Source organism: Trichosurus vulpecula, chromosome 5 (genome assembly GCF_011100635.1).
Source record: "Trichosurus vulpecula isolate mTriVul1 chromosome 5, mTriVul1.pri, whole genome shotgun sequence".
Lineage (NCBI taxonomy): Eukaryota > Metazoa > Chordata > Mammalia > Diprotodontia > Phalangeridae > Trichosurus > Trichosurus vulpecula.
This window is the reverse complement of record NC_050577.1, coordinates 215,803,805-215,828,973: the sequence shown is the minus strand read 5'-3', so window position 1 is coordinate 215,828,973 and position 25,169 is coordinate 215,803,805. Positions and strand designations below refer to the sequence as shown.

At 42.1% G+C, this 25,169-nt stretch overlaps 1 pseudogene; it reads left to right on the top strand.

The window, feature by feature from the left end:
- LOC118851203 lies at positions 1-24,954 on the top strand (annotated as a pseudogene).
- The last annotated feature ends 215 nt before the right edge of the window (positions 24,955-25,169 follow it).

The following is a 25,169-nucleotide window of genomic DNA, read 5'->3' as shown; positions in this document are numbered from 1 at the left end:
ATGATGTCCCGCCTAGGACTCGCCGGCAGCAGCTGGGGGCACGGGCCACCAGATCGCACCTCCCACATCACTGGGATAAAGCCCTGGAGCCATCGCCTGTCCCGTGTGCTTTAAAATGACTCCCATATTTAAAAATCCTTCGATTTCCCCAAGCCTTTACGTTAATAAGATCTGGAGCAAACAAGAGCTTTGCTTCGTTTGTTTGGGGAAAATCACTGTGGCTCAACCCTATCAAACACAGCTAAATTGGGCAACAAAATACTATTTACTGTTCCCTGCGACTCTGGTGTGTGCCTTCTATATAATTATCCTGTGTGTTGTGTTGAATGTTGGGTTGTTTGGGTTATTTTTTTAATCCTTGTTTATTGATTAGGCATTGAACCGTTTAACTCTGTTCCCCTTCCTTACGAAGAAAATTAGGTCAGGAGTAGAAATAGCTTTTCATCTGGCTTTCTTGGATGATGCAGGCTTCCCCAAGGCCTGGAAGAGATGGGCCTGGCAGCTGGCCTCATAGGCCTGGTGGGTTTGAAGCAGGCTCAAGCAACATTCCCTTCCAATTTTCTCATGGTAATGGCACCCTCCTGCCTCGCAGCGGGCCCCTTTTATCATGAAATGTCATTGAAATGAAAAGAAAAGGTGGGACTCAGGTGCAGGTGTTTCTTGGCATGGCCCCCCAGGGATGGGCAGGGGGGAGCTGAATGATGTGTGTAAGGCTGGTGCTTGGAATACAGAGCTGAGTTCCTCTGGTACAGGTTTGCTTCTTTTTGTAGGAATTCTGCAGGGCTTACTCTGTATGTATGTATGTATGTGCTCTGCGTTAGACCCTAGGGTTTATACAGCGTCTCAAAGGATATGTATAGCTGGGCGGGGCGGGGGGTGTCGCAGTAGATGCCACAAGAAGCTCAGTGAGACCCAAAGGGCTATAATCAGTAAATCAAGTACTTACAAAGTACTTGGTATGTTGGGGAAGAGCATCAGGCTGGCTCTCAAGCCAGAGGACCTACATTCAAACACTCCGTCAGAGCTTAGCAGCTGTGTGACCTTGAACAAGTCTCTTTACCTCTTCAGGCCTCAGTTTTCTCATTTGCAAAATGAGGGGGATAAGACCAGAGGACCTCTAAAGTACCCACAAGATTTAGTTCTATTATCCTAAGAGCCGACCATGTCCCAGACCCTGGGAATACAAAGACAATACAAAAGATGAAAAGAGAACAGTCCCTGACCTGAAGATACAAACGCTGAAGGTGGAAATAATGTGTGCATGTAAAAGGAGAGGGGAGATTTTGTCCCCTGTCCCCCCCAATCCAGCTCTGTTGATGTTAGTCACAGGATTTGACCCCTTCCGCTCTTCCCCAGCTCAAGTGGTTTAGTCAGAGGTGACAGTCACAGGTAATGAGTTATTTAAGTGTTGACAATTATTATGCCTTTTCAAAGGATGAAATGGGGAGATTCAGTCCCCCCCAACCTTTATATATACATGTAAGTAAATACAAAGAAATTTCAGGGAGCAGCAAAGACACTATGTTCAGCTCTGTGACTCAAATCTTATCTTACTTAGAAAGAAGAGGCAGGTGAAGCAAAAGAAAGAGTGCTATACTTGGAGTCTAGAACATAGGCATGAGGGACATGGAACAAGGGGCATGTGGCCTTTGGGGCCCACTGTACAACTTATCTGGCCCTTAGCATATTATATCTTATATTGTTATTTCTCTCTTAATTTATATGTGTGTCCTAAGGCTCCATTTGGGCTGTAAGACTAGTGAGGGCCAGAAGCTGAGCTAAATGGTCTCTATATTTCTAACTACCAGTACATAGAGGGTATTCAATAAATGTTTGTTGGTGGTGGTTATGAAGTCCATCAACTAGTCCATCAACAAACATTTATTAAGCACCTACAATATGCCAAGCACCATGATAAGCCCCAGGGATACAATCAAGGAAGCAAACAAGCATCTATTAAACATTTACTATTTCAGTAACTGTGCTAGATACTAGGAAAAGGAAAGAAAAAAATGAAAGAGTCCCTGCCTCCAAGGAGCTTACATTCTGGAAAAGGGGAGGGGAGAAAAGCATATATAGAATATATATAACTACATGCACAATAAATGTGAAATCAGTGCAACATAGTTGAGGGAGGGAGAGAATTAGTGGCTGGGGGATCATGAAAAGCTCTGTTTAGAAGCTGTTTTTTGAAGGAAAGTAAGGATCCTACCAGGCATCAGTGAAAAAGGAATACATTCAGGCATGGTGAACAGCCAGGGCAAAGGTATAGAGGTAGGAGGTGTTGTGTGTGATGAACAGAAAGAAGGTCAGTTGGGCTAGGGCACAGAGCAGGAGGAGAGTAGCTGAAAGATAATCATTTGATTGCACATGTATAATCTATATCAAATTGATTGCCCTCTCAAGGAGGGGGGGAGGGAGGGAGGAAGAGAATTTGGAACTCAAAATTTTCAAAAATGAATATTAAAAATTTTGTTTACATGTAATTGAGAAAAACAAAAATTAAATGTAAGAAAGGTAATGATTAATTAATGATGAAGGCTGGTGATGAATGAATTAAGAATATGGCATCTCTGAAAGGTTCCTGGAGTTTAGATGTCCAGAAAAGCTGATGAGGTATTCTGGCCTCATAAAATAGTATGATTCTAAACTGACCAGGTCACACAGCTAAGTCAGTGGACAAGGCAGGATTTGAGTTAAGGTCTCCTGACTCCAGGTAAAGTCCACCATCCATGTCACCATCTAGCTGTCTCTAAGACTACTTTATAAGAGAAGGCAGTAGCCAACAATCTGGCACTGGCAGAGGCCACAAAAAGCCTCCTGTAGATGTTACATTTTGTGTTGAGTTTTAAAGGAAGCCTGTGAACTACTGATGACTGGTATAGTTGAGGGAGAGCATTTCAGGCACTGGGAACAGCCAGCTCAAAGGCAAAGAGACAAGGAGATGTATATGACAAAGGCTCAGGAGGCTTCTCAAAGCTACTTATGTGTCTGCCTATTAGCAGTTACATCAGCAGTAGGCCCCCGAAGGCTAAACTAGAGAACAGAGGTCAAAACCTAAAGAAATGTTCCTGCAAATAAACTTAGGTTGCCTTGAATGCCTGGTTGGCATGTGTCCCACACTATCTGGTGACACAAACAAGATGGTAATTAATTACAATTGTATAATTGCCCTTTGTGGTAAGTGGAAGACTACAAACTAAGCATCGGATAATCACAGGGGAAGAAGCCCTTACTCTGGTTCTACAGACTCTCAGAGGTAGAACCTTTCAAGGCTGTCTGGCTGATCTACACCCACTCAGGTTTCCCCTCTACCACACTAGTGGCCACCCAACCACCACTTAAGGAGCTCAGATAATAGGGTGGTAGATGGTGACAAGGTTATGGTTAAGATGGCAGCTGCCAAACCCCCATTTTGTTACCACCAGTCAATAACTCTCCTTTCTCAGACAGACTTTTTTTTGCTTAGAATCAGCCTAGAGGCATTCTGGATAAGGAACATTTTCAGAATTCTCCTTCACTTAGTCCCTCCTTCCCCTCCACCATTTTTGCACTGGTTAGCCAAGCACGGAGGAATGCTTGTAGACACTTTCTAGGACTTTTCTACTTCCTGAAGCCCAAGAGTCTAGGGTCACCTGCAGGGAAGGAGATTTAGATTGTCATAGGCCTCCACTCCAACATGCAGGATGTACAATATCCCAGAGGATAAGAAGCAGGGAGGGACAGAGGGATGACTAGGCCAAGAAGGACTGCTGACCAGGACCTCTTCCACCACCTTTGAGGATGGCATCTAAGAAGGAGAAAAGTGTCCTGGCTCTAGAGTCAGAGGACCTGGAATCAAATTCTACCTCAGCTTACTATGTGACTTTGGCCGAGTCACTTTCTCTCATTGGCATCCTTTCCTCATAGGTAAAAGGAGGGAGCTGGATTTGATAGCTCCTAAGGTGCCTTCCAGCTCTAGATCTAAGAGTTTATTTCTGGAGAAAGCCCTTTTGTGCCTAAATTTCTCTGGATAGCCTTGTGAGAAATCCATCACCCAGCTAGCTGGAAGTGGATGGTCTGCAGGGCTTTTCTTGAAAACCATAATTTCCTAATGCCATACAGTTGGCTGAGGACCAAGACAAAGAGTAAACGTGTAGAAAGCATCCTGTAAACACTAAAGCACTATAAATGTGAGCTGGTCTGATTATCATTACTGTTATTACCAATGGTGGTGTCACCAGTAATAATCTCATTTCCCTTCCTCGCCCTCTTCCATTTATTTTCATAGAATTATATATTTAGAGTTGAAGGGGACCTTGGAGGCCTTCAAGTCCAATCCTCCCATTTTACAGATGAGGAAACCAAGACACAGGGAAGTTAAGTGATTTGTCCAAAGGAAATGTCCCAGGTGGGATTTGAACTCGTGACTTCCTGACTCCAAGTCCAGAATTCTAGCCACTACATCTTGCTTCTTCCTGCCAAATAGGTAGCACCATAGATCTATAGTGGAAAAGGCTGTCAGAGACCATTTAGCCCAACAATCTTATTCTACAAACGAGAAGATCATTCTGGCAGTGAAATAGCCAGGATTCGAACCCAGGTCCTCTGCCTTCCAATCCAAGACTTTTTAAAAAATTAATACTATATTTTACAGTTGGACAATTACTTTGTCTTTTTATCCCCAGCACCTAATATACTGTCTAGAAACCACCAAGTATGTAATTAATGTTTATTGAGTTGAAATAACCATGATTTGTGAATGAGAGAATTTTCTTTCTTATATGAAAGGGGGGCAGACTGGAGCAGAGGGGTGGGCAGTGTGAAGCCTTGGACTTCAGAGTTTCTCCTATGTATCCCATCTACCCACAGAAGTGTTTACAATAAATATTTTCCTCCAAAACCTCTGGAGATAAACCAGGATTCAAAATGTATCTTTGGGAAGGCAGTGGCCAGAGTTTGCATGAGAGGCAGAAGGACCCCCCAATTTCAAAGTCTTGTTTCATTGTACATTGTGTGATCCAGCCAAACTATCCTTCTCTGTCCTCCCCTCCTCCATCTCCCACCTCAGTGTCTTTGCTTTGGCCATCTCCATGTCTGGAGTGACTGCTTGCTCAGCTCTGACTCTCCTCTTCCTTTAAGGCAAAGCTGAAAGACCAGGAAGGAAGCCTTTTCCTGATCTCCCCAGATTCTACTGTTTAGCCCGCCCCTCAAAAAAATTACCTTGTATTTATTGTGCATATACTTTCTATGATGGGCAGCCAGGTGGCACAATGGATAGAGTATAGGGCCAAGAGTCAGGAAGACTCATCTTCCTAAGTTTAAATCTGGCCTCAGACATTTACTAGCTGTGTGATCCTGGGCAAGTCACTCAACCCTGTGTGCCTCAGAAGGAGATGGCAAACTACTCCAGTATCTCTGCCAAGAAAACACCAAATAGGGTCACAAAGAGTCAGACACAACTGAAAAATAACTAAACAACAAAAAATATTTTCTATCAGTGGTAGCATAACACGATAGAGAGCTGGCCTTGGAATGAGGAAGCTCTGGATTCAAATCCTGCCTCTGACACCTCTTGGTTGCGTGATCTTTTCAATGTTCTAAGCAACTCTCTAAGACTCTAAGTTACAGAGAAGGTGCTAACCTTCATTGGCAGAAGTTCCCTCTACCAATGAAGGCAGGGTCCAACCTGTCTAATTTTATATTTACTTATATGTGTATATCATCACCTTGAGGGCAGGGACCGTCTCGCTTCTGTCTTTGTATCCTCAGCACCCACCTGGCACGGTACCTGATACACAGAAAGTGCTTAAGAAATAAGTGTTGGCTGAATGATTGAAAGGGGCAGCAATAGACAATGGAAAGAACATGGGTTCGAATCCTACCTCTCCCACCTACTAAGTGTACGAAATCACAACCTCCCTGAGCCTCATTTTCCTCAACTGGAATATAAGAATATTGGATTAGATCACCTCTGAAGTCTCCTCCAGCTCTAAATTATGATCCCATGACCCTAAGTCGCTTTTCTTTGTCCCTTCCGGCTTGAAATCTAGGAATTTACAAGCTTATGATTGCATCTGAACTGGGCCAGATGAGAAACCAGAGAATTCAGGACTAACTCCATGCCATCTTCCCTGGCGAGCTGACATAGCCCAAGTTTACAAATTGATTGCGTTTTACCCTATGCTCTGTCTTCCTCAGCAACAGGGCCAGTGTTACAGTGTATCATTATAATAAAAGTATTCTTTGTTGAATCATTCTGGCCCCAATTGAAGCTGACTATTAAAGCCATATTTTTTTCTCCATGATTTGGTTTAAAGTCCCACCCAAACCCCCTAGAATTCTTTCTATTGTAGTCACCCTCACACATAATGGGTAGAGATGAGGTTGTCTCAGAGGACTGCAGTAGGGAGGCAATCTGAACCTACTTCCTGCCATCCTTCGCTCCCACACCCTCCAACCGAGTCACTCTATCAGCACAGTCTCAAAATCATGCCTAAGTGGGCAACAGCAGGGTCTCTTCCGGGCTCAGGGCCTGCAATTGGAAAGGCATGAAGAGCGCCTGATTTTTTTTAATGTCCTGTTGATCTAAACAAGGAAGTTTACATCACTGGAAATTTACAAGGGGTAGTCAATTTAGATCTCTTTCCCTTTTTATGGAATGCATTACCAGTGTGGTATTTGAGTTCCTGTTTTATGAGAGGAGTTGTTGCTTCACTACCAGAAGATGGGTTTCATTAATCCTTAATTTCTGCCTCTGAGAGAACCACTCAGTACTTAGACTAAGGCGATACTGCCCTCTCCTGGATGTCACTGAGTTTCCTTTCCTTTCCTTTCATGCTAAGGGAAAAGGCAGCAAAGCATGCTGCTGCTAAGAGCTAAATAAATGAGCCACATAATTATTGCTCACCTGGATTTCGGATTCTAGAGGGAAATCAGAATTCCTGATTCAAGATTCCAAAGTGGGGGGGAGGAGGGAGTGAGTTGAGTGACTGCTTTCCATTGACTGGCTTTTTAGTCTGGACATCCTGGATTCAGATCCGGCCTCTAACCAACTCTATACCCTTGAGTAAATCTCTTCACTTCCCTGGGGCTGAGATTTCTCCTCTCTACCACGAGAGAGTTGTGCTAGTTGGTCTCTGAGCTCTCTGCCAGCTATAGATCTATGATCCTAAGACCTGGAGTCTTACAGATGCAGGGCTGGAAGGAATACCACAGTATCCCATATTGGCATTCCACCTGATACCACAGCCAAAGGCATATACTCAGTTGCTAGGCAGATATCCACAAAGGTGTTGGTTATAGGTGAGGCCTCCATCCCAGAAGTGGGCACAGTAATAGGCATTAGACCATAAACTCCTAGTATGCAAGTCTTGAAAGTACCCTGTTCTGGACACTCAGTAGGCACTTAGCTCATGCTTGCCTACTGAACAGGGGCTATCCTGAAACTCAAGGAAAGTCAAATCTCTATCCCAAAATTCAGGGTAGAAGAGAAGAAATTTCTAGAGGTCAGAAATCATGAAAGATCATGGCAGCAGTATATTTATAACATCATAGACCTATGGCTAGAAGGGACCTCAAAGACCAATTAGTCCAATCTTTCTCATTTTTTAGAGGAGAAACTCAGACAGAGCCAGGTTAAGTGACATGCCCAAGGCCACACGGATAGTAGGAAGTGGTAAAGCTGGGATTTGAACTCAGTTCCTCTGATTCCTGAACCAATACTCTTTCTACCAAATCAATCTGCCTCCCCTGGGTAGTAGAAAAAGAATCCTGGTGCTGGAGTCCTGAGGACAGGATGTGAGTGCTGGCTTTAACAGAATCACAAAATCTCAGAGTTGAAAAGGATCTCAGTGTCCATTAGGCCTAGCCTGCGCCCGGCTTCTCTTAGTAGCTGGATGGCCAAAAACAAGTCACTTGGACTCTCTGAGCCACCGTTTCCTGTTCTGAAAAATGGGTGACAATACATACACTACCTACATCTGTGGGTTATTGTGTGGAAAGTGTTTGTGAACTTTAGAGTACTTTAGAAGTGTGTACTGTTATACAAACCTTGACTGTGGAGAGTATGCTCATTCGGTCCCAGTTGTCACAGAAACAGAGGTGGGAGGGAGAAGCCAAGATTCTGGAACACTGACTGACTCTTAGTGCTAGAAGGGGAATGAAATAATAGAATGCCAGAGCTAGCAGGAACATGGAACAATGAGTGTCAGATAATTAATAAAAATAATAATAGCTAACATTTATATAGTGTTATTATGCAGTTATTTATATAGTTATATAACATGTATATAGCTATGTAACATGTATAAAGTTATATAGTACTTGTCTATTATTTATGATTATAGAACAATATATCATATAGTATTTATATTTATATAAATTTTATGTAAATTATATTTGTTCTATATAAACATGTACATATTATTTATGTTCATATAATAAATAGTATATTATGTATTATATGTTATTTATATAAAATTGTCTCTATTATATATGTTATTATAAATAAACATGTATATTATTTGTGTTTGTATAAGAAGTATTATGTGTATTATTTATATAAAATTTTATATATGTATATTTAAACATTTATATACCATTTCCATTTTGTTGTTGAGTTGTTTTGGTCATGTCTGACTCTTCACAGCCCCATTTGAGGTTTTCTTGACAAAGATACTGGAGTGGTTTGCCATTTCCTTCTCCAGCTCATTTTACAGATGAGGTACTGAGGCAAACAGGGTTAAGTGGCTACCCCAGGGTACCATAGCCAGTAAGTGTCTGAGGCCGGATTTGAACTCAGATCTTCCTGACTCCAGGCCCGGTGCTCTATCCACTGCACAACCTACCTGCCCTATTTATATTTTTATAATAAATAATATGTTTTATGTTATTTGTATTTCTAGAAATGTTATATAATATAAATATTATACAAATGTGCCAGGCACTGTGTTAAGTGATTTACAAATATGATATCATTTGATCCTCACAACAACCCTGGGCAGTAGATGCTATTATTATCACCATTTTACAGATGAGGAAACTGAGGCTGACAGGTTAAGGGACTTGTATAGGGTCACAAGCTAGTAGATATCTGGAACTGGATTTGAATTCAGATCTTCCTGAGATCTGGAAGTGATCTTAGAACATGGATTATTAGCTCTGGAAAGGACCTGAGGAAACAGGATACAAAGTGTTAGGGTTGGAAAGGACCACAGATTGCCAAGCATGATAGCACTAGAAAAGACCTCAAAACATGGAAGGCAGAATGCTGGTGCTGGGTTCTATGTTCTAAGACCCTTTCTAAGAGTAAGGGACCTTAGTTAAGACCTTAGAACATAGAACCCAGAATGTTAGCGTGGAAAGGGAACACAGAACATAGAATGTTAAGTCTATAAGGGACTTGAGAATATATAACACAGAATGAAAGATCCAGGGGAACCTTAAAACATAGAATGTTAGCTCTGGAAGGGATATGGGAGCACAGAATATAAACTACCAGTGGGGAGGGAGCTAAGAGAGACTTCAGAACATCAAATGTCAGAGCTAGAAGGGACCTTTGAGACCACCTATTCATACTTGCTCATTTTATGAATGAAAAAACTGCCATGGAGTCCCTCAGCTAGCTGGTGGCACTGCCCAGACTAGAACCCAGGTCTCCTGATGTGCAGTCCAGTGGTCTTCACATAACACCATGTAATTATTACTCATAACTTGATGGGTAGTATGCATCCCCACCCACCCATATAGAAGTTATGTTATTTGTTATGAGTAGCACCAGGGTACCTAGGTTCAAATCCCTCCTCTGACACTTTTTACTTGTGTGACTTTGGGAAAGTTAATTATCTTTCCTGCCTCGGTTTCCTTATCTGTAAAGTGAAAAGGTTGGACTAAGTCGCCTCTGACGTCCTTTCAGTCTCTAGATCTACGTATGATCCTAAGTCAAGATCAAAGAAATTTCTCTTGCTCTCTCCCTCCCTCCCTCCCTCCTTCTCTCTGTCTTCTCTCTCTCTCTCCCTCTCTCTCCCCAAATCAAAATGAATTCCATACTTCTCTGCCTCAGGGAGACCAGCAGTTTTAATCTGATCCTAGTATATTTTATGTAAGAAGTGAAAAAACTCCCTGGTTCACATCCCAGTCACAAGCTGATAAATCCCCCCGAAACCCAACCACTCATAAAACTCTGAAACATAGTCCGGATGGCCCGGCTTCTCTCCTTCTGAATCACTTAGCTAGAGGCAGCCGCCTGATTTGTGACCTCCAGCTGTGTCCTGTACCCCACAGATCATTCCCACCTAATAGAGCCTTTAAAAATTGTCATCATTTTCTCTACTTCAGCATGTGGAAGGAAAGTTCAAGATGGAGCCAGCATGCTGGGCTCGCTATTTTGCAACTTCCCCAGGCTGGCAAGAAGGGATTTATCCATAAATAAATGCTGCCTTCCTGGACACCTTGAACTTGAGCAATCAGTGCTACCACCAAGCTGAGGAATAGGGACTGGAGAAGCCAGATGGCTCAGGGGGGGAACATGATAATGGAATATGGACAGCACATTTCACCCCTAGGTGGCCAGCTTAAATCTCTTCCCCGTTCAGTCCTGATTGAGCGTTGTTACTCTCTAACAGCTGGTTATGGGGCCTGGACGGAATGAGAGCCATAGGTCCTAGTTACCCATGAGCCTTGAAATCACATAAGGCAATAATAGACACTCCTCCCCCAAGTCCAACACCTAGAGAACAAGGGAAAGGCCCAAATGGGCAGAACTCCTCATTGACCCTCTTGTACCATAGAGGCAGCAACTTTGGGCCCTAGGGTTGGGACAGGCTTTGCAAGGTCTTTAATTACTTCTATCTTTTACCTCTTCCACAGATAAAGAAGGGGTTTCAGCCAGGGAAGCTATCTATCAAAAGGGGAACCAATTCCTCTGAAACTGGTCAGGAGGAGGGCAGAAAAGACCAAATATTATATGCTTAATTCCAGGCCACAGCTTGACTACCACTCCATAAAGCAGCTCAACCTCCTTGGTGTTATTGATTCATGCAGCTTTATCCAAATTCTGCTCATCCCAGAAATCTATTGAGTGGCCGCAAAGCACCAAACCCCACAGGCCCTTAGTGTGGTGATGAGTGTTCTGTATTAGCTAAAGAACAGACTAGACAGGAAGTGAGAATTGATCCTTTGCCTCTAAGTGCCTGACTTCCCTGGGACTGAGTTGGGAGAATCATGCCTGGTTTATTCCAAGTTCTCAAAGGTTCGGCACATTTGTTTTTCATTTCCTTCTGAACACTGAAGGGCCTAGGCTGAAGCAGATGACCTGGGTGTGAGCATGAGTGGGATAGACATGCCTGAAAGGGGTGTCAGGTATACGAGCATACCCTGCCACATGAATCACCACTGGTCTTCTCTCTCCCTACAGGACATTACTTATGGCTATTGATTGTTTTTCTCAGTGACCAAGATAATAGCTATTGGTGACAGAGTCCTAATTGGCATCCCTGCTTCCAGCTTCTCCCCTCTCCAATCTCCTTGGGATAGCCAGAAAGAGAAATATTGAGGGTGTGAGTTCCCCCTTTATTTTCCCCCCTTACCCTTCCCTACGCCCTGGGCCATCCCATCTAGGACAATCAGGCCAGGGGAAGACCCCCTCAACATGGAGACACTTTCCTCCCCCAGCCCCAACTCTAGCACGCTGCCTTAAAACCCATCCAGGCCTTACTCCCAAGGCCTGAATAATACGGAAGTGACCAACTTTATTCCTTCCAGTGAGATGGATTCCACTAGTCCTTTCTATCTGTCCTTCCTCAATGCGCTGAAGATACCCGCCCCTGCTACTGTCATCTGGTTTGGCCTGGGTAACTTAAGGACCCCTGGGCCTTGCCAACTGAACCGCAGTTGAATCCCTTAGGTCTTCTGGACCTTCCCATCCACCTGGCTTTTATGTGTTGTCTTCCCCAGCTAGAGAGTGAGAGCTTTGAGAGAAGAGACTGTCCCGCTTCTTTTTTTTTTATTTATATCCCCAGCACTTGGCACAGTACTTGGCACATAGTGTCAAAAATGCTTTTTCATTCACTCATTCACTTATCCTCAACACAGTGGTTAAAATAATCATCTTAAGGTGCTCAAAAACTTCAAGTAACTCTGTACTGTCCCTCGGATAAAATATAGACTCTTCTTGGCATTTAATACTTCCCTCAATCCAGCTCTAACCAACATTTCCTTATTTTTCAGGGATCTTCTCCACACACACAATAATACAGCCAATCTAGATTAGCATCTATTCCCCAAACTTGATGTTCCATCTCCCACAGGGATACACAGAGGCTAATTCACACCAGCCACCCTCTATGGCCAGAATGTTCTCCATCCTCACCTCTCCCTCTTAGATTCCTTATCTTCTTCCAAATTTCAACTCAGAATCTACCTCTGCATCCCTTCCCTTTCCCCCTAGTCATCAGAGTTCTCTCCCTCTTGAAATTACCTTGTTTTTTTCTGAATCCCTGGGTTAGACTGTAAGCCCCCAGAGGGTGGGGACTTGTCCTTTAGCTCTTTCATGCCCACTGCTTATAACAGTGCCTGGTACCTATGGCCGTTTAAATGCTAGTTTATTTGAAATTAAATTGAACTGAATTGAAACCATGCTTGTTAAGTTCACAAATAACTTCTAACTGGTGAAATCCCATAGCACTTTGGAAAATTGGTGTTCTAAACGGCCTCACTAGATTGGAAGAGAGATCAAAACAAAACAGAATGAAGATAATTTGGAAGGAAAAAAACCAGTTTGCATTACTGTGTGTTGCTGCTTAGTGATGTTCCTACTCCTCCCTTACTGACTCCTCATCTCTTTCCCTGAAGTGACTCCTCCTCAAGTCCCCAATTAGATCCCCACCCACCACACTTTCAGATGACTTGGTCTCCAGCTTTGTTGAGATTAAGGCCATCAGGATATCCTTCAACTAGCTGTCTCTACTCCCCAAAATTTCTCATCCTCATAATTTCTCTCTGTCTCTCTCTTTCAACCTCATGTCTCTGTCTCTGTTTCTACCTCATCTCTCTCAGTCTCTCTCAGTCTCTCTCTCTCTCTGTCTCTCTCTCTCTCTGTCTCTCTCTCTCTCTCTCTTTCTCTCTTTCTCTCTCCACCTCCCTCTCTCTCTCTTTCCCCCCTTCTTTCTCCCTGTCTCTCTCTCTTTCTCCCTCTGGCCCTGGACAATCGCAACCTCCCTAAGCCTCAGTAGTTTCTTCATCTGTAAAATGTAGATAATAATTGTATCCACCTCATAGGATTACTATGAGACTCCAATGAGAAAATGTATATAAATGATCTTTCAAATTTACCAAGTGCTGTATAATATAAGCTTTTCTTATTTCTTGTTTCAAAGTCACAATGTCAGAGCCTTCTTGGCAACTCTTGGCAAATATCTCATACAACTGGCATGGCACTAACAGCAGGACCCCTGAAAATACTGAACTGAATATTGACGGCCTGGGTTACTGTCATCACCAATTTGAGCTTTTTAATCCATTATCATGACATATCTCGGTGACATACAAAAGACTGCCCAATTTCTGTTTCTTCTATAAAAGAGCACTCCCTTTACTGAGGGTCTACGAGGGCCATTCAGCTAGCCTGTAGTTAATTTTACCTGGCTGTTTATCTCTAGAACTATTTCTTAAAATTTATCTTGGGGAAAGCAATGAAGGCTATGTGTACCTCCAGGGAGATGGGAGGTGAGGTCTGCAACAGATGAGTAAAGTCTTCGGCCTGTTTGGAAATGTCATTTCAGAATCATGTGGATTGGAAAAGTTGTAGGCAGTTCTAATAAACAGTATTTCCTATCACAACAGATGAGTCAAGAAAATCCACACTTGCTCTTTGAAGGCAGAGAGCAGAGTGGTATTTAGTATGGATTATCTCTCAGGGACTATTAACACCCCAAAATGACAATCCACTCAGGGGCTAGTGTTATTTACTTTGTAAGATTCTGAATCCTAATTTCAAAACTTCAGTCTTCCCCTTTGCCTCTCATCTGTTCCTTTGAAGATTTTTTCTTTTTCTTTTTTTTCTTTTTGGAAGTGGGGTCCAGACCCATGATTTTTCTGTGTGGGGCTCTCCTAGTATATAAACTCCTTCCACCAAAGTAGATTAACAACATACCAGTAACTTATATTGTCTTAGAGAGTTGCCTAGAACTATTAGAGGTTAAGAGACTTGCTCAGAGTCATACTGTTAGTATATATCAGAGGCACTACTTGAACCCAGATCTTCCTGACTCTAATATAAGCCCTCTGTCTACTGCACGAGGCTACCTCAGAGACTTCTTATAGTCACTCAGAGTTGAATAAATAGACAGACAGATAGATAGAGATACAGAGAGATGTAGATATAGACAGACAGATACATACATAGACAGATAGATACATACATACATACACATGAACATACATACATAGACAGATACATACATACATGCATACATACATACATACATACATAGACAGATCTCCTAAGCAATCCTAACTTAGCGATGGTTTAAAGAACAGGAAGGAAAAGCATTTGTAATCCTGGATCCAAAATGAATTTAAGACAGTCATCTTGTTCCTGAAATCAGAAAATCTATCAGAAAATCCAGGACAAGGGATATGGAAGGGCCATATCCTTTAAAAGGTATGGGGTTGAATGCTATAAAATCATGAAAAACATGGATGTGGTGAACAGGTCTGATCATGTCACTCCCCTGCTCTTGAAGCTTCAAGGGCTCTCTGTTGCTTCAGGGATAAAATAAATATTCTTCTGTCTGGCATTGCAAACCTTTCACCATCTGGCTCAAAGCTATCTTTTTAGGCTGACCACACATCACTTCCTGTCATGCACTCTACATTCTAGCCATATCAGCCCACTGGCTGGTCCTTGTGCCCAACACTACATCTCCCATGGCTGGGCTTTGCAGAGCTTGTCCCCATGGCTGCAATGCCCTCTCTCCAGCCCTCTGTGTAGGATCTCTAGCTCTTTCCAAACCGCAGATCATGTGCCACCCCCGGGCCTTCCCTGGTCCCCCCAATTAATGCGCTTCCCACTCTACCTCCTAAATCACTTTGCATTTACTTTGTATACTTTTCACATTTAATTGTCATTATAACAATTAAAATTATAATAACTATACAATTACAGTTTCAATTGTCATTATAACAATTATGCCCACATGGGACATATGTACCCAGGAGTTAAGTGAAAAGCTATAATGTGCCATTTGCTTGGAGCACTGGACTTGGAGTACTTAGCACCATGTCTGGGACATGGTAGGGATTTAAGAAATGTTTGTTGACCGACTGGTTGACATCCCAGGTTCATAGATTAAAGGAAACCATGGAAGATGACATTGCCCAACCACCCACCCACACCTTACCACCCCTACCCCAGCCACCAGTCTGCTGGAGAATGGAAGTCTTAGTGGTTACCAGTCCTAGACTGACATCAAAGCTTTTCAGGATGAAGCATTTGCTCCCTGCTCCCTAGATCAGGACTAGGAGTTCATCTCTTGACCCCTTGGGGGTACCTGTCTATATCAGGACCAGAAGGTCAAAAGGGACCAAGAGAGAAAGGAAGAATTAGCTCTTTCATCCTGCCCTTGTCATAGAGGGCTTTTTGCTTTTCTTTTGTCAACCTCTGGGAAATCCCACTTTCTATGTTCTATGTTTTCCTCTCTCTCCCTTCTCTCTCTATCTATCTCTCTCTCTCTCTCTCTCTCTCTCTCTCCCCCTCTCCCTCTTTCTCCCTTCCTCCCTCTCTCTCTCTCCTTTCTCTCTCTGCCTCTCTCTCCCTCTCTCCCTCCCTCCCCCCCACTCCATCACTTTCTGTGTCTCTGTCTTACTCTGTCTCTCTCAGTCTTGCTCTGTCTCTACGTCTTTCTCTAGCTCTGTGTCTCTTTCTATCTCTCTCACCCTATCTCTTTCACTGATTCTATCTCTCTGTCTCACCCCAGCAGCATAATTGTACAGAGTGCTGGATGTCGAGTCAAGAAAGAAGACCTGAGTTTGAATCCTACCTCAGCATTTACTAGCTGCACGACCCTGGACAAGTCACTTAACTTCCCTTAGCCTCAGTTTTCTCATTTGTGGAATGGAGATATTAATAGCACTTACCTCACAGGGTTATCATGAGGATCAGAGATCTTTTAATTAATGCTTTAATATTTATTATAATATATTATATTATTATATTATATATTATATATATATATTATTATTTATTATTATGAAGCACTTTACAAACCTTAAAGAGTTAGATCAATATTAGCTATTCTTATTCTCTGAGAGGTTAGAGGCCATCTCATTTCTGATGAAGAATCTCAGGTTTTTTGCGCTCTCTAGCCCCTAAACACCACTCCAAATTGTTCTGGACCCATGGGGAAAAGAATTCAAAGACATAGCAAAAACAAAGCAGTCCCCCTGGGCTATATTTGTGTACATGTTGTTCCAGCCTCACAGAATGTAAGCTCATGGAACACAAGTCCTGTTTTTGTTTTTGTAGGCCATTGTTATCCCCATTATACAGATGAGAAAACTGAGTCAGAGAGGTTAATTTACTTGTCCAAGGATACCCAGTCAGCAAGTATCAAAAGTGCATTTGAACTCAGGCCTTTCTGACTTAGATGAAAAGTTCCAATTAGAAGAATTAACTTCAGCAAGGAATTGGAGAGAGGTGTCACGATGATGACAAGAAATCCTGAGGAGTAGAAAACACTAGTTATCAATCAATAAATCAGTTACCAAGCATTTATCAGGCACCTACTATAGGCCAGGCACTACACTAGGTGCTGGGGATAGGAAGTCAAAAATGACAGACAGCCCCAGTGATGAGTGGAGGACATTGTTGGGGCTGAGAAGGTCGGCATTTCTATGGCTAGAATGTCAAAGAGCCTGCCAATGTGAGCACTGATGTCATCAAGGACAACAGCAAGGGATGGGGCAGGTAGAGGAGGCTGTGGGGCAAATCAAGCTGAAATCATTAGGAAAAGTGGGAGAGTAAGAGCAGCAAAGATAGAAAGAGGGTGTTATGGATAGCAGATCCCTTTAAGGACATATTGTTGTTGTTCAGTCATTTTCAGTCATGCCCAACTCTTCATGACCCCATTTGGGGTTTTCTTGGCAAAGATATTGGAGTGGTTTCCCATCTCCTTCTCCAGCTCATTTGACTCCAGGTCCAGTGCTCTACCCACTGTGCCACCTAGCTGTCCCTATGAACACAACCACTCTTAAATCTTCCCAATGTTGCTTTTTACTTTAGGAATTCATGCAAGCTGATTTCATATGTATAATGAATATGGCATTTCTTGCTTTCTTAAAGGGTGGGGAGGGGTGGAGAAAGGGAGATAATTTGGAATAGAAAATAAGAAAAATATTTTTTAAAAAGAATACAAGCTAGACGTGGTGGTACATACCTGAAATCCCTTCTACTAGGAAGGTTGAAGCTAGTTAATCACTCAAGCTCAGGAATTCTAAGTTGCAGCAAGCTGAAGTTGATCCAGTGTCCACACTAACACAGAATACCAATATGGAGGCTCACAGGCCACCTAAGGAGGACAGAACTCCAGAGCCAAACAGCAATGGGATCAGACCTACATACGGCCACTGCACATGTAGCCTGGGTGAGCTAGGGAGACACATCCTCAAAAAAAAATACATGTGAGGATCTGCGATTTTGTGAGCATGCAGAATTCCCTGAACAATTCCGATATAATGACTATGATTTAGAAGATCAGTCCTAGGGAATTGGCTGGGGTACAAAGAGGTTAGGTGACTTCCCTAGAATCACACAGCTCTGAAGCATCAGGTAGAATCTGAACCTAGGTCTTCCTAACTCCAAATCCAGCACCGTAACCATTATGAAATACTCTCCCTGTTCTTTAGGAAAAATAACTAAAAGTCCTCTTAAATGCTCCATTAATACAGCTGTCCATTCACAGAGCAGTCTTCGTGGCTCTCTGAAACTGGCCCAGGGTTTTCTGCGTTGCTCCTAAGTTGCCAGGCCAATAGTTATATATACATACATACACAAACACACATTTACATGCACACACAGATATAGATACGTATACATACATATATATGCATGTATACACGTATGTATATATATTTACATATATTTATATGAAATATGGGCAGCTAGGTGGCATAGTGAATAGAGGGCCAAGCCTGGAGTCAGAAAGACTCCTCTTCCTAAATTCAAATCTAGCCTCAGACACTTACTAGCTGTGTGACCCTGGGCAAGTCACTTAACTCTGTTGCCTTCAGTTCCTTGTCTGTAAAATGAGCTAGAAAAGTAAATGACAAACCACTCCAGTATCTTTGTCCAGAAATCTCCAGATGGAATCATGAAGAGTTGGACATGACTAGAAAACAACCGAACAACAAAATATATGAAATGTTACACACTCCACATAGAGCAAGGTAGAGAAATAAGATCACAGATATCTAGATAGGAAGACAGAGGTATGGAGAAATAGGGAGATGGATAGATGGATGGATGAATGGATGGATGGATGGATGGATGGATTGATGGATAAGGAGAGAGGGGTGGATGGATAGATAGATAGATAGATAGATAGATAGATAGATAGATAGATAGATGAGAGACAGATAATTTGTAAGTAATTGATTATCTGTTCCTAAATCTCATATACAAGAAAATATCCCAGCTGCTACAGTTGGAATCTTGTTACCAAAGCAAAGAAACTTCAACTTGCCTAAGTACAAAGGATCCTAGATGTGAGGTGAAAGAGATTTTAGAAGCCATCTACACCAAACCTTCCATTTTCCCAAGGGGGTCCCTGAGGCCTAGAGTACTGCTGTGATTTGGCTGGGCGTCCTCCAAGCAGTAAGTAGCAGAGCTGGGATCTTAACTTCAGGCTTCTCACTCCAAGTCTAGGGTTCCTTCCCCTGCTTCCATTATTCCCACATCTGATTCCCCCTCTGTTTCCTCAGGTCTTTGAGAAGTCTTCATTTTTTTAAAGTTTAGAGATTAATAATATGTTAGAAGGTGAAAATGCTGAAAGGAGGCTGGTCTTGTCACAGTAAAAGAAAAGATTCCCTCCTGCTCTCCTGTGATTATCTGCATAAATTGTGGTGCTACTTCCCGACGAAGTGAATTAGCAAGCATCCCACCCTGAGTTCTTTATTTGTTGGCATAAGATGCACACCTTTTTTTCTTTCTTTCTTTCTTTTTTTTTGGTGGGGGGGAGAAAAAGAGGGTATGTCATTGAGTGAATACGAATTAATCAGGACGTTATGGACAGAGCCCATAATTTTGGTGCTGTTAAAAGAGGAGGCATTTATCAGGGCTCCGCTCAGCAATTCCTCTTTGTCACTGCTAATAAATCTTTTATGAAATAGAATTCCACAGTCCTGGCAGGAACTTTTTTCCCTTCTCTCTAATTCACCTTTCCTTAAAAACAACCACCAAAAAACAATCCACATTTGCTTCCCTACTTGAATTTCCTGTGCCTGTTAAAGCTCAGAAACTCTATGACTGTTAATTCTGTGGTTTCTCCCCTTTCCCAACTTGTAGTTTCAAACCCTCTTGCCACGGAGGATGATTCATGGAAGCTCTTTCTCCCAGGAGACTCAAGGCAATAAGTTGTGTTTTCAATGGAGGAGGGGAGAACATTTTTAATAAGTCTGATGCACTTTGACTGCTTAACAAATAAATGGGTAGGGTTGGAGGGATGGAGAGCAAGAGGTGAGCAAGGGGAAGAAATAATTGAAGCATGCCACATCCAGAGACTGTCACTTTTAACACTCTTCCTTCCAACAACATGCACAACCAATCAAAATTCAGCCAATTTGTAAACAGCCTGCCAATAAGCCAGTGAGGCCCTGATTTAATTAGGATTTTACTCCATTGCTTAAAGGTTAGGCTCATTAGCTGTGAAACCCACCACTGAAAATCTGTATTAAGACTTAAATGAGACTATGCATATTTTTATAAAGGTTTTTTTTTCTTTCTCCAATTGAGGGTAGAGAAAATAAATGCTCATTAATTGAAAAAAACAATTTTTAAAAGGACTTAAATGGCCCAAGAGGCAATAAAGGAATGGAAATCTCATTCCAAATAACTACAAAATGTGCAAAATCTACCAAAGCACACAAAATACTTCTATAGATTCAATTTCCTTAAAGAAATTAAGAACAACTTAAACAGCTGGCTGAGAATATCTTAAATGGGACCCCAAACCCTCTGAGCACCAGTATATAACCAGTTCTCAGGGACCCAAGCCCATCAAATCATACATGTTGAGCAGTTCTATTTTTACCAATGAGAGACACCAATCTGCCAGCCACTGCTGTTGTTTCCATCAAAGTTCCCTTGACCACTGAATATTTAAGACGGTGAATTTAGGGGAGCCAAACTGTTTGAGAGACATTACGAAGGGTGAAAAGGAAGAAGGGCTAATAGGTGGGTAATGATCTTAACCATTCAGCTCTCTTCCCATTTTCCAGCCCAGATTTATTTATAACAACAGGCGGTGGTATTTGTGGGGAATTGCTTGTTTTCTCACTTGAGAAGGGCAGCCCCATACATCTGCTGCCAGGTGAAACAAAACCTTTTCCCAGCAGCATGGCTTGACTGCCTCTACACGCATCCCATTAAGAAAGAAGGCTGCAGCAAAAGGCCACACTGCCATTATTTCTTCCTGATGACACTCATTTAACAGCCATTAAAATGCAAATAGAACTATGATTTTTAGATCACAAAATTAACATTAACGGGTTGGATGATTGATTAAAGGTCACGGCAACCGTATAACTTAATTTCTCGGATAATTGTGTTCGGTTTTTCTGCAAGATTGTTTGGGTTTCTGAATTCATTTTAGCTGTTGTTGAACACTGGCAGGTGTGGTAGTTGGCTTAGCTTCACTGGATTTCATTCTTCTGCCTGACCCCACCCCCACACTAGCCCCACCCTTGGACCTCAATGGAAAATAAAGTTCAACACTCAGAGATAAAGGCCAGGATGAGCCATCTTGGAACCAATTGATTGGACAATCTGAGTTAGGTTAGGAAAGAGGTTATTACCAATCTATGGAGGAACCCACTAAAATCCCATCTAACGATTAATGAGTTTTCCCTCTACAAACTTCCCTGGCTCTGTTCCATCATGGGATAGAGATGACCTATGACTCTCCCAAGGGGCTAAAAGCTAACCCTCTCAGCTCCTGTCTGAGTGATGCAATTTGAAACCCACTTTTCTTTAATGGACACAATAAGCCACAGGTGGTGGTAATAATACCAGCAACTTTTCTTGCCACCTCTGTATGAAAGAGTTCAAACAATGATTATGGTTACTGAGCTAGGAAATGGTTAGAGAACTGTCTGCTCTGCTTCCCAGATGTTGGCGGGGAAAACATGGTGCCTCACTTGGAAAGCTAAGCATTTCCTTAATCTTGTTAAGTAGAGAAGCCCAGTATAGCCACCGAAGGGAAATGGTTCGGGACTTTTTTTTTACTTTAACTGATCACTATAAAGGCAATACTTTAAAAAGTAAAAAGCTGAAAATAACACACAAAAACGGGTATAAAAAAGGAAATTTAGAAAAGTCCATTAGGAATTTACTCTATAGAAACAATAAGCTAAGATCAAGAGATTCCATGAAAATTTATGGTATCATAGAAAGAGCTAGATCTGGAGTGAGAGCACCTGGATTCAGATCCTGGCCTTTCCACTGTGTGACATTAGGCCAGTCTCTTCACTTCCCTGAGGCTTATCTGTAATATGAGAAGGTTGGATCAGGTGACTTCTAAGGTCCTTTCTAGGTCTAAATCCATGATCCTATCAAACGTCTTTTATGTCCCAGTCACTGTGTAGTAGGTAGATGCTAGGAATACAAAACCAAAAAGGAACAGTGCCTATCCTCAGAGAGGTTATGTTCTCCTGGAATACATTTCAAAACAGAAAAGACTTTTGCTTAGTATTCCGTATTAAGCCTTGAGGAGATCCATGTAACAACTGATTGAATATGTGGAGGTGAATGCAAGTGAGGAGTCAAGGTTAACATCAAAGTCGAGAACCTGAGTGACTAGAAGGAAGATGCCCTTGAGAGGAACAGCATAGTTTGGAAGGGGGTAGGTTTGGAGGGAAAGATAATGAGTTCCATTTTGGACATGTTGAGTTTGAGATGAACTATGATACATAGAATTCAAAATGTCCAGTTGGTGATGTGGGACTGTAGCCTAACAAAGAGACTCAGGCTGGACATATAGATATGGGAGTCATCTACATATAGACGATAACTGAATTCATGGGAGTTAATCAACAAGTGAGGTTGAATAGAGAGGTCACAAGACTGAGTCTTGGGGCATACTCACAATTGTTGGGTATGGCATGGATCACAATCCAGCAAAAGTGATGGAGAATGAGTGGTCACATGGGCAGGAGAAAACAAAAGCAGAGTTACAAAAACCCAGGAAGGAGAGAGTAATTGGGAGATGATCAACAATGTCAAATACTACAGACAAGCCAAGGAAGATGAGGCTTGAGAAGAGGCCATTAGATTTGACAATCAATTATAATAGCCAGATGCTGCAGTTGGACAGAGTGCCGGGCCAGGAGTTAGAAAGACTCATCTCAGCCTCAGACACTTGCTAGCTGTGTGACCCCGGGCAAGTCACTTAACCCTATTTGTTTCAGTTTCCTCATCTGTCAAATGAGCTGGAGAAGGAAATGGCAAATCACTCCAGCATCTTTGCCAAGAAAACCCCAAATGGGTCATGAAGAGGCAGACACAACTGAAATGACTGAACAACAACAAAATGTTATCATCTATTGGCTAATTTTTGTCCAAAATCATAAAAGTTCTGCCACCTTAGACTGCGCATGAGTCCCTGCCCTCAGTGGGCTTATAATCCTAAATGGAATTTTCTAAATCTCCTTTTCTATCCACGTTTATTTATTATTTTCTTATTTTTTCTTCTTTCTAAAATGAGATAACTGGGCTTGACAGCCTCACAGAGCCCTTCTATTTGAAATCAACCTTTTCATTTTACAGATGAGGACCCAGAGAAGTGATTGACCTTAGTCACACAACGATAAATAGCAGAACCAGAATTCAAACTGAGGTCCTTTCACTCTAGATCAAACACTATTTCCACTCCACCATGCAAAGGGAATCCTCATGGAGGTAAAATTGGAGCTGGACTTTGTAAGATAAATAGATTTTGGGTAAGCAAAGAGGGCAATCCAGGCGGAAAGGACTCCACAAGGCGAAGCATAGACAAGGGAAGAAGAATGGCAGGAGGCAAGGGACCACCTTAAGAAGACTGGCTTGAGTGCAGGAGAGGCTCTACTCTGGAGAAGAGGGAAAAATAAGGTTGGATGGAGAGGTTGCAAAGGCCTTATGAGGCAGGAAGGGAAGTTTGGATTTTATTTGTTTGGCAACTAGTAACTATTACCCGTTCTGGAACCAGCTGTGACATGATGAAAACAACGTTTTAGGACATCTGATCCAGAAGGGATATACAGAACAGATTGCCAGGGGTCGGGGGTTTGGGCCAGGGAAGATGGACGTAGAAATCCAGTTGTAAAAGCAATCCTCAAATTACACTGATCTGGCCAATTCCATTTCACCGCAATGTCATCGATTCTTTATTACTTTATATTATATTACATTGTATTTTACTTAATATCACATTATATTGTATTGTGTTATATTATAATCACATTATATCATATTATATCATATTGCATTATATTATAGTCTGATAACCAAGGCAGCTAGCCTCAGAATCAGGAAAACCTGGATTTAAGTCCTCTCAGTGCTCACAATGTTTCATGCCAGAGGTTTTTAACATGCAATATATAAATTCGGGTTGGTTTTTTTTCAATATTTAAATAACTGTATTTCAATAAAGCTGGTTTTCTTTATACTCCTATGTATTTAAAACCATGCTTCTGAGAAGGGGTCCATAAGCCTCACCAGACTGACTGCTACAGGGGTCCAGGACGCAGGAAAGTTAGGACTTGCTGCTCTAAGACTATAAAGCGCTGAGATCTACATTGGGGGGAGGAAGTTCCCCCTAGGACATCCCTTCACTGATGAAAACAGGCTTGATTAAAGAATAAAAAGAGCCCCTACAGGTCAGCTAGTAAAGTCTATATGAGGCCAGCCCTGGAGTCAGGAAAACTTTGCCTCAGGTCTTTGGTTCAAGACAGAAACTAGCTGCATAACTATGGGAAAGTCACTTCTTCTGTCAATGCCCCTAAACAATTTTCTGAGTCTAGGAGTATAAATGGAAGACAAATCGCTAGTCTTTATCAGTGGAGGGAGTTTCTATACCAAGAGTTTCCCATGATGATAAAAAATCATACATCCAGACTGCTCTCTCCCTCCTCCACTGTATACAGAGATGTTCACAAAACACAAAAACTTCCTGAAATATTCTTCAAATTACTGCCGACAATCCATTAGAAGAGAGGTGACAGCTCTTCCTCTTCACCATCTTCCTCCCGATTGCAGCTGTGAAGGTCAAGCTGTGCAGCTTCAGCGGGTACAAGATCTACCTAGGTCACAGGAGGCGCTACACCCACACAGACGGGAAGGTTTTCTAATTTTTGAATGCAAAATGCGCGTCTGCATTCCTTTCAAAGAGGAACCCCCAGCAGATCAATTGTACTGTCCTGGATAGCACAAAGCACAAGACGGGACAGTGGGAAGAGATTCAAAAGAAAAGAACCCACCAGGCTGTTAAATTCCAGAAGGCCATCACCAGGGCTTCTCTTGCTGATATAATGGCCAAGAGGAGCCAGAAACCTGAAGTTCAAAAGGCCCAAAGAGAACAAGCCATCAGGGCTACCAAGGAAGCAAGAAAGGCTAAACAAGCAACTAAGCTTGCATCTGCTGCTAAAGCTCCTACAAAGGCAGCACCTAAACAAAAAATTGTGAAGCCTGTCAAAGTTTCTGCGCCCCGAGTTGGTGGAAAATGTTAATTATCTACTAAATTGGATTAAATAAAATAAAATTTAAAGTAAAAAAAAAAGAAGAGAGGTAACATATTTGCTGTCTGGGAGCTATCCATAAAACTCCCCGATGTGGCCTGAACCTAATTTAAATATAATTGGGAAATATTTAACAAAATAAATAAAAATATAAAATAACATAGGTATTATTAATTTGTGGTTTTCTAAGGCAATATGTGCCCCAC